Source organism: Thunnus thynnus, chromosome 9 (genome assembly GCF_963924715.1).
Source record: "Thunnus thynnus chromosome 9, fThuThy2.1, whole genome shotgun sequence".
Classification (NCBI taxonomy): domain Eukaryota; kingdom Metazoa; phylum Chordata; class Actinopteri; order Scombriformes; family Scombridae; genus Thunnus; species Thunnus thynnus.
Window position 1 is genome coordinate 10,331,387 of NC_089525.1, and position 9,932 is coordinate 10,341,318.

Here is a 9,932-nt window from a genome sequence, read left to right on the forward strand (position 1 = left end):
CCAGATGACAGGCTGAATAATTGCTGCCAAATAACAATGGTTAACCTGCTTTTGAGTGAAAATCATTAACGTATGACAATACTGTTGGTGAGACTGATTTTACTTTGAACCACCAGTTACAGATATATCTAAACTTGCTGAAATTTTCCAATAAAATTGTGACATCCAGAAGGGGATTCTTTAGTCCCACGAGAGCGCTGATATTTGCACAAGATGGTGAGGTCTTGTCGAGGTGCGCTGAAGTGACTGTGCAGGAGAGGGGGACAAATAAACAGATGTTTCCGAGTGGTAGTTGTTGCCATCTGTGAGATATTGCTTTTGATATTCTTTAACTTTCCTGTGGAGTTCAGCCTCTGCTATTTTGTGTTATGTTTGGAATAGATAGCAGTCATCCACAGGTGCCTCTTCCACACAGATACCATGTATCTCCTAAATCAGCATAAAAATACACACTGACTCATAGCCAGATTGCTTTGTGATAATGTATTCAGGTAAGATATGTATTTCTTCAGGAAATTGATAATTTATTTTGACACTTTTGTCAGCAGTATTACCATTTGCCAGCACATCCTGTAACAAAAGGGGTAAAACACTGTTCTCACTCTGCTGGGGTGAGATTTCAAAACAACAGCAATAACTCCAGGAACATATGCTGCCTACATTGTCTTACTGAATAGAAATTTGCTGAAAGAAATGTGGTTATGGAGGTTTAGAAACAGTTTTGATGAATTGGTAATAATCTGTTATGATCAGTGATGAATAATGTAATCAGTGACTTTTTACATGTCACTCATTGAAAACTCAACACCAAAAATAATTAGTTACATTACCCAATGCGTTACTTTTTGCAGAGCTTCGTCAAAGGCACCTTAAAACAATTCCTCCAGAGCCTCCACCAACGAGTTATATATTTTGTGTTACACATGTAACACGACATTTTGGTTTGACAAACAGCCTGTGTTTTGGTGGTATTCACTGACCATCACCAGTATGGGGCTTTTTTTCCTATCTTTATTCAAGAGCGTGGTCTCTCAATTTGAGAGCATGATTTATTGATTTCACGTTCAGATTTTGTAATTCTTTCCCTCAAAACCCTGCTGTCACCCTCAAATAGCCACTGCTTGCACTTAGATTTCCTCTGTTTCTGCTCAAACTATACCCTTGCTCTCAGATATATTGTTGCTTACACCTGCTCCAGCTTTAGCCCTTCTCCTCACACTCAAGCTGCTTCTGTGTGTTCGTGAAATGTCTGCTCTCAGATTTTCGCTCTGCTCTTGGGTTTTTTTGTGCAACAACCCTCTCAAAATTTCCCAATAGAATGCCAGGTGGAGTGTTGACCAATGAAATGATCCCTGCCTCCATGCGGGCGTGTTCGCTTTACTTTGTGGAGCGTCCTGTAAAGGGCGGTTACTATTTAACCATGTTCATCCACTCCCACCCTCCAGGGCTTTATACAGGCTTTATTAAATGTACTTCCCTTACTTTCTTTACAGCTCTTGGAATAAAAAGATAGTTAATATACATATATACCAGCGGCCATACTTTTTACTATAATAGCTATGTATAATAGTAGCCATATAGCACACCGGCCTCCCATCAGTGTGAAATGACGAGAACAACCCTCATGACTCAGGAGAGGGAGTCTAGCAGATTGCTGGCCAACATGGGCCGCCAAAGTCAAGGATGTCGAGTAAGTTTTTTTATTTTAATGGTGCTATTATTCACTTCAAATTTAATTGAATTGATAAAGTCATATTGTCATATGAAGTGTTGTACATTATGTGAACAAGGTTGCTAGGCCACTAACAACAAAATGGATGCTGCTGTGTTTATTTACTTTTATCTGTATCTCATGATTGAGGAATTGGAAAAGTGCCAACAGCAAAAGTAACCAGCTACAGTAACACATTAAGACAGTAGAAAACAAAAGAGGTAGTGAGCCCACATTTATGAGAGGGATTTATTTTGTTGATCTACTGCATATCCCTTTGCCAATGTAACTTTTTAGCTAAATCAAAATTTCTAACTGCAGGTTTGCAGTCTTATTGCACAGTGTTGGTTTCAACTTCATAATGAGGCATCTTATTGGCCGGGATGTTCTGCAGCCTTCTTCTTGAAAGTAGCACTTCACAGGCTTACACACTGGCAACCCAAAATTACATTTTATTTATGCATTATAACATATTACTGATATGTAGACCATCAGTAATTGATTCATTAACAGTAATACACTCATTAGCAACAACTTAGTAAAAAACTTTGTAACACTGTGTATACTGTGCCCTTTATAAATTTCTCTTATTGGAAGACGGTATGGTGGTAGTTTACATTACGTATCTGAAATTTTACAGGTTCAGGGGCCAGGCCAGTTTGAGGCAATTAACAATCCAGTAATTGGTATAACCCATATGTGTTTTATATGGATGGCTGTGGGGAAACACTGTCTCTGCTCTTGTGTTATACTGTTCTGTCACATTAAATGTCCAGCCAAGAGGGCCAGTAATAGTAAAGGATGCCTATCAAAGTTAAATTACTGTAGCTGTCTTTACTAATGTTATCTCTGTCTCTTACAAACACGGAGACGCTATTAAGGTTTGGAAATGTGCCAAAATTATGCCTTCAGTCAGTTTCATGTAGCAACTAAAAATCAAATATCAAACACTTTATACAACTACTGGAAACACACTCAAAGAGCCTCCTGATGAATGGAAAGCTAAGATGACACATTCATCTGACTGAACTAAGAAAGGGAGAGAGGGATGAAGAAATATTGTACAGGGTGGGAAAAAAATCTATAATTAAGTAAATTAAGCCCTGTCTTATTTGCATGATCTCAATTAATGTGCAGTCCATGTAGCTGCGACAGGCACACACCAGAAATCAAATTAGCAGAGATGAGACAGCATCTGTCTTTGGCTCCCATGTCCCTCCGGACTGGCAAGGCTGGCAGGGCTGGCTCCCAACAGCCCATTGTTTTCAGAAGAGCTTGATGAATGGGTGGATGACAGTATAGTGTATGTCAGTCACAGAGACAAACTTACTCTGTTCAAATACAGGACAACAGACATATTAGAAAACAAGATGGTGATTTAATTAACTGCCACACTGTCAGTTATTGGATACGCAAGTGTGTGTGGCAATGCCACTGCGCCTATTTGTTCTACAAGACACTTACGTTACATTTAGTTATTTAATATAGTATTTCCATCCCATATTTATTATGGTTATGAAATAGACATTTGTAAATGGTTATCTTTATAGATTGGACACTGGTGAGCCTTTGGCAGTCAATTTGGACTGTTTTTAGGTGCAAATATTCATAAGGTTTTTAGAGAGCTCCAAAGTGTTTAATGTTAAATAAATAAAAGGGACAATCTAAAATATATAATCATGTGAATAAATTGTGTAAAATATATTAATGAACCAATAAAATGTGAAATAAGAAAGTGATCAAGCTCAGTTATTATGAAATGTGATTTCATCATTCTTATTGCATAATGACAGAGCTTCATTGGAAAATTTTATTTCAAAATAGCCCTTTATAAAAATTAGTTTTTATTTCCTAATGGCTATTTCCCCAATGACACATTTGATGTCACATTTTATTCTAGAGATCACATGTCCCCATTTCTCTTAAGCAAGCAAGCTCAATAAGTGCCCCAAATTTAGCCTTTTAGCTTCTGTTCACTATAAATGAACACAGCACACAGGCACAGTTACTAACTTTTCCTTCAATTAGCTTAATAAGACTACACATGCTACATAACTAGCCAGCTAACTACCTAGGCTGGGTTGTGAGTTTGGTTCATTAGTAAGTTTCACAGTAAAGAGCCAGTGTTAGCAGTGTTAGCAGCTAGCTCCTGTTGGCTAGAGTGACCATCTTTTTGCTCTTCACAGAGTTGTGTGTCTTTTTCTGAAGGAACATTTAATCAAAACCTACTAATGTAACTTAATTTACCAGCTCGCTGTTGTTATTAACACTGGCTAACACAACATAGCAATCATGCTTCCTGAAAGAAGCCAGGGGCATGTGATTGGTTGAAAAGTGAGCAATGGTGGCTGATGAAAACAGCACTGTCATGAAAAGTGACATTATGTAAAGAAACATTCTGAAATTAAATGTGACATGACATAAAGGTATTATCAGGGAAATACGACATGAAAGAAAAAGACTTTTATAATTATTTATTCATTATATTGAATATTGAACACTGCGGGAATCTGTAGACATCAAACATCGTCTGCCAAAATTAGATCCTGGTTTACAGTATTAGAACTGTCTTGCCAACAAAGAAATAATACAAATTCTCAACCTGAATGCTGAAGTGGAAAGCTTTTTAGCAACTTTTGACTGACAGGCATCTCTAACACATTTGTTTGAAGAGCTGTAAACTGAGACAGATGGCGTTGCAATAAGGTGTTCGTGCTCGTTTTTGTGTACGTGTGAACGTGTATGCAGCTATGCATGTAGCTTAAGACTAGCCACTGCAAACTGTATTGTGTACCATTTTGGTACCTCAGCAATTGATTGACCCTGTTTGTGCTCTCATTTAATGTCCATGTGTATATGTGCAAGCACGGGTATAGTATTTATAGGTAAACAAGAATGCCGTGTGTTTGTTTGTATGTCTGTGTGACTGGCTGAGTTTAACAGATCTTCCCCCATGAAAATAGGTCAATTTTCTCTGTGAGGCATCTTGTGACTGCTTTGAAAGACAAGATGGAGATTCCTTCTAGTTCCAGCTTGGCCAGTAAATGGCGCATGTCTCCTCCCATCAATCACAGAGCTGCACTAACAGACAGCTGGCTGCCTAATATACACCTCCATTAGGAGTCTCTGCTCCTCACTAAAAATCACTGGAATCTCAATAGATACTCCAAGTATATGGAGGACTGTCCTGAGGCAGATTTACCTACCTCTTCCAGCTGAAGGTGTGAATGAGTGTCAACATTTCAGTTAACAGCTTCTCAACTCAAACAGAGACAACTAACATCAGTGGCAGCAGTGTAATTTATTGCTGCCACTGATGGCTGAAGACAAATTAACCAGACAGCCGGAAAATAGAATTTTATTTTGTTATCAGACTTTGAGTCAAAGCTTTAACTGTTGTAAAATTATTAGTTATATAAACATAAGTAGGGCAACTCATTTAAATTATTTAGTACTGTAAATATTTAATATACACAGTATATCCTCTATGCTATTACGTTTTCTACTATGATGGGTTCTGTGTTGACCCCAAAGACATGCTTGGTTATGCTTTGCTGTGTTTGCCTTGCAGGTTGCTAGAAGGCAAAGTTGGGGGAGTTGTTAGTGAAACCTGTAATGTCTAGTGCAGGAGCAGAGTTGAATAGGCTATCTTTCCAGAGCAGTAAAAGGTATCTACTGCCTACTCAACAGTCTCCTGAGCCTAAATCTTCTATATATTTTTCTTGCCGCAACAAACAACATTCACTTACACATACAAAACACTTATATTTTGGGTTATTTAATGTATTATATATTTCTTTTCATATCGTGAAATAACCCGGAACCAGGTTTAAACATGTCAATATTTTTAGCTAGCAGCAGGGCTCTGTGGATGACAACGTCAGTTGCTTGGACTAAAATATCTGTCAGATAGAAATATCTCAACAACTATTGGATGTATTATCTTGAAATTTTGTACAGATATTTATGGTCCCCAGAGAATGAATCCTGTTGATCCCTTGACTTTTCCCCAGGCACCACCAACAGGTCAAAGTTTTCGCTTATCCAGTAAGATATCTCAACATATACGACGTGGAATTAAACAAAATTTTGTACAAACATTCATGGTTACTAGACAATGTATTATATTGACTTTGGTGATCCTCTGACTTTTCCTCTAGCGCCACCAGCAAGTTGCAACTTGTATTGTGAGTCAAATGTCTTGACAACTATGGGATGGATTGCCATACATTTTGGTACAGACATTCATGTTCCCTAGAGCATTCATTCTAATAAATACTTGGCATATCGTAATACTTTGGTTTACGACCAAATATCTGCAAAAGTAATGACATTCTGATCACCCTCAGCTGTACTTTGTGTTTAGTGCTCATTAGTGCATTTTTGTATGCTGTAGACTCTTTTATTTGTGGCCACTTTTTAGGTACTAAACAGCCGCATTTGATTTATCCTTATTTATGGAAGGACCGCACTGAGGCTTTGCACTAGTAAAATGGAAGAATAGTGGCACGACTGAAAATTCTGTTTGGACTTAGGCAATGTGTATTTTACAGTGTTCCTATTTAGAGGTGCAAAATATGGAAGAAGGGACTTGTGCTCCATTCCTTTCCAGACATGCATGTCAAAACAGCCTGGCATCAGCTTTTACTTAGCTGCACTTAATGCAAATCAGATGAACTGCCGCTGGGCTCATCTGCATTTGTAGTCTTAGTAAATACCCCACTGAATTAAAAAATTGGGGTGACGCAAAAGCTTGCACCCCTGACTGTAATTTACGACAGGCTTAGTAAATGTCCCCCACGGTCTTGTTCAGTGTAGGTTAACCAGACCCTATCAGCACTCCTGTAATGCTTAAGGTGATTGCTTCCTATTAAAATGCAATGACTCAATGTTTTAAATATTGGTTTTAGTATTACAGATGCATTCCCAGAAACTGCAGGCATTAGTACAAAAATAAGTGTGCTGTCCTCTTTAATATGTTGTAGTTGAGAGTAAACTGCAAACAGTATTTGAAAGAGTGGTGCAACTGCAGCAAAGGTTCAGCATTCTCACGGCAGGATGAGACATTTTTTAGTGCCACTATCAAGGTTTGGTTTTAACTTTGGTGGGGACATTTTTTGTGAGACGGCCAAAATAATTGTGAATGTGTACTTGCTCTCTATCACTCTTTCATAAGCACATGTGCACACACACATACACACATAAAGAGCCTGAGTCTGCAAAATGTTTACTTAATTGAATATGCATTTGCTGACTTGCCTGAAACTGGACTTGTATCATATTTTTTTCTCTGATTTTTACATTTTATTTTATTGTTAGATTCCTTAACTATAAATCTGAGACCAAAATTATTATTTAAAAATGACATATCATAGACTAACACAATACATGTTAGAATCAAATAAATGTATAGAAGCCTGTAGGTAATGTGCTGCTCTGTAACTAGCTGCTATAAGGTTTTCAAACCTGAGTTTCTGCCCTTCTTTCAGTTTGTGGATTTGGGCAACACACAACTCAATCTATCTTTAAATCATCTCAAAAACTTCTATTTGTATTATTTTTCATTCAACTCCTGAACTCATGGCTAGATCTTTCACTATGACGTCAGAGTTCACCTGAGAGGCTGCAGCTCACCTGTCTGTGCGTCTCTGTGCTGCTCAGGCTGCTGCTGACAGGATTTTCATAAGGAAGTGATGCCTGAGAGTCACAAACAGATCAGTTGGACAAGCTGTGGCTAATTTATCTTATAAATAACGTTCATGTCTTAATGACACATATGCAATAATAACTCTGCTCTTAATCCACTGATGGAAAAGGGCAGAGATGGTATTAAATAGTAAATATTTTTCCCTCTAGTTTCAAAGATTAATGTTTGGATTGATTACAGATCATTCTTATCTACTGAGCTCAACCATTACTGACACTTTAGTTCTTCTTCAAAAAGCACCAGATGTCTTAATTTACTTTTGGGAGGAATTTTCACCAGCAGTAATAAAGTTGTTTAATTAAACAGCATGTCTGAGCAACTATCACAAATTAGCTAACAACAGCTAACGCCTGAAATTAAATATAATATCAAATGATCTTAGTTTTGCGCAGTGAAGTCGTCTTCAATTCTGTGATGTTTTGAACATTTAATCTATAAATACTAACCAATTCAGATTCTCCATCTCGCCAGCTCCACTGCTGCTGCTGCTGCTGCTGCCGGGCTGCTGCTAGTGAACACTGCATACAGGTTGAAGTTAAAGGTTGTCAGATCATCAGGTCAAGCATCCCCCATATCCTGTTCTTTCACTCTTTATCATAGTAGTACACTTTTTTTTTGCAGAAAACACACAAACCTGGCAACTCTGCAGAGATCCTACTATTAACAATCCAGCAACATCTTGATAATGGTAGAGACATGTCTGTATCATCCATACCCAAATCTATGCCCATGGCCACTATTACACAAAGTACTTGAAACACCAGATTTCAGTATTGGTGTAATAATAATAAAAAAAATGTTGAGTGAAGTATTTAATGACTTGATCACAGCAAAAAAATAATGCCTCTTTGTGGTTAGTGGGTCAACACAAGACAAGAGCAGATGTGTCATGCAGAAGGAGAGAAAGATGTGTATTGACTGTCGCACCTCAGCCACATCAAACAACCGTCATTAGTCTTTCACATAAAATAAAGACACAGAAAAATGAAACAAACAGCAATTTCATCGCTGCTCTTATGAAGTGTGCAATCTGTGAGAAGACACAATGAACACTCAGCCAATCAATACTTCCCCTTTCTTCCTGCTGTCCCTCAGTAATATATTGGAAATGGAGTTAGAAAGATTGATTCTGTACACAGCGCTACAGGCCAAAGGAAAATTAAATGAAAATGTAAATGAAGACTGCTGTGTTTGGTGTGTTTTTCCCCCTCAACTTGTTACCCTGCTCTGAGGCCTTTGCCATAGCCATTTGGAATTTGGTTAATTTGCAATTTCTCTCCTTGAATAAATTCACAGAGAGAGTCAGAAGAGAGGGAGACAGAAGGTAGGGGGTAGAGTGGTTAGATTGAGATTGTAATCATTATTAAACATTGTTAATGTATAACGTCAGCCATGTGCTGCTGTTAGGAAGAGAACACAAGTAACAGCCATCGATTTAGGAGAGGAGGATATGGCTGACAGCACAAAAGAGGAGGAAAAACTTCACGGAAAGGTCAGAAAGCTATTTCAGAAACAGAGAAAAAAAGCATGCATCTGCCACGCAAACTCGCACAACTGCACACAATTCAAGGAGCACACACACGGATAGACACAGAGGCATACAAATACAATCACCTTTCTTCAGGGTTAAGGGAAACTGTACTTCAGCTCTGTACAGCCACTCAAGTTGTCGGAAATGGCCTTGGGCTAGGAATGAAATACTTTAAATCTGAGGAACCTTTTTTTTTGTATCATAAAGGTTAATGCCTGAGCCATACAAATTGTGAAATGACTGAAGATTCTAATAGGATTTTTATTTATTTTTTACTTAATGGGTAAATTGTTGATTCTCATTGATTTTCTCTAAGTATCAATATGACTGAATAATAGGTCTAAGTTCTAGGACACAAGTGGGAATGTTTTTATCAGTGAGGAAAAAACTAAAATGGCATTTTATAACTATTTCTAACAGATTTTCCCTTCCTCTTCTATCCTTTAATAGTGGCCCCCAATTCAAAATAGACTCCTGTACCCATGAAGCAACAAAACCTGTTCAAGGAAACACATTTCTTAAAACCTGCTGATTACATACAGTTGTAAGCAAAATTCTGGCCACCCCTTGACAAATAACATATTTTGGTGATTTTTTTAAATAATATTTTAATATTGTGGCATAAACATTGTTGTGGCATGTGCAAAAGTTTGGGCACTGTAAGAGTTCTGAAGTCTCAGATTCTTTATATAAAGTCCCAGACTTTAATCAGCTTGTTAGGCCTGAGGCATGTCAACAATTGTTATTAGGAAATGTCAGCTGGTGCCAATGTCAAAGCTTTACAAATATCTGACTCTTCCTCTGAGCAGCTGTGTAAGACTCCGAAAATGTTATTATAAGTTATGTTATGTTATAAGTTATTGATACCCACAATGCAGGGGAAGGCTACAAGAAGATAGCAAAGCTTTGTCAGCTTGCAGTTTCCACAGTGTAAAATGTAATTAAGAGATGGCAGTTTAGCGGAACTGTGGAGGTCAAGATGA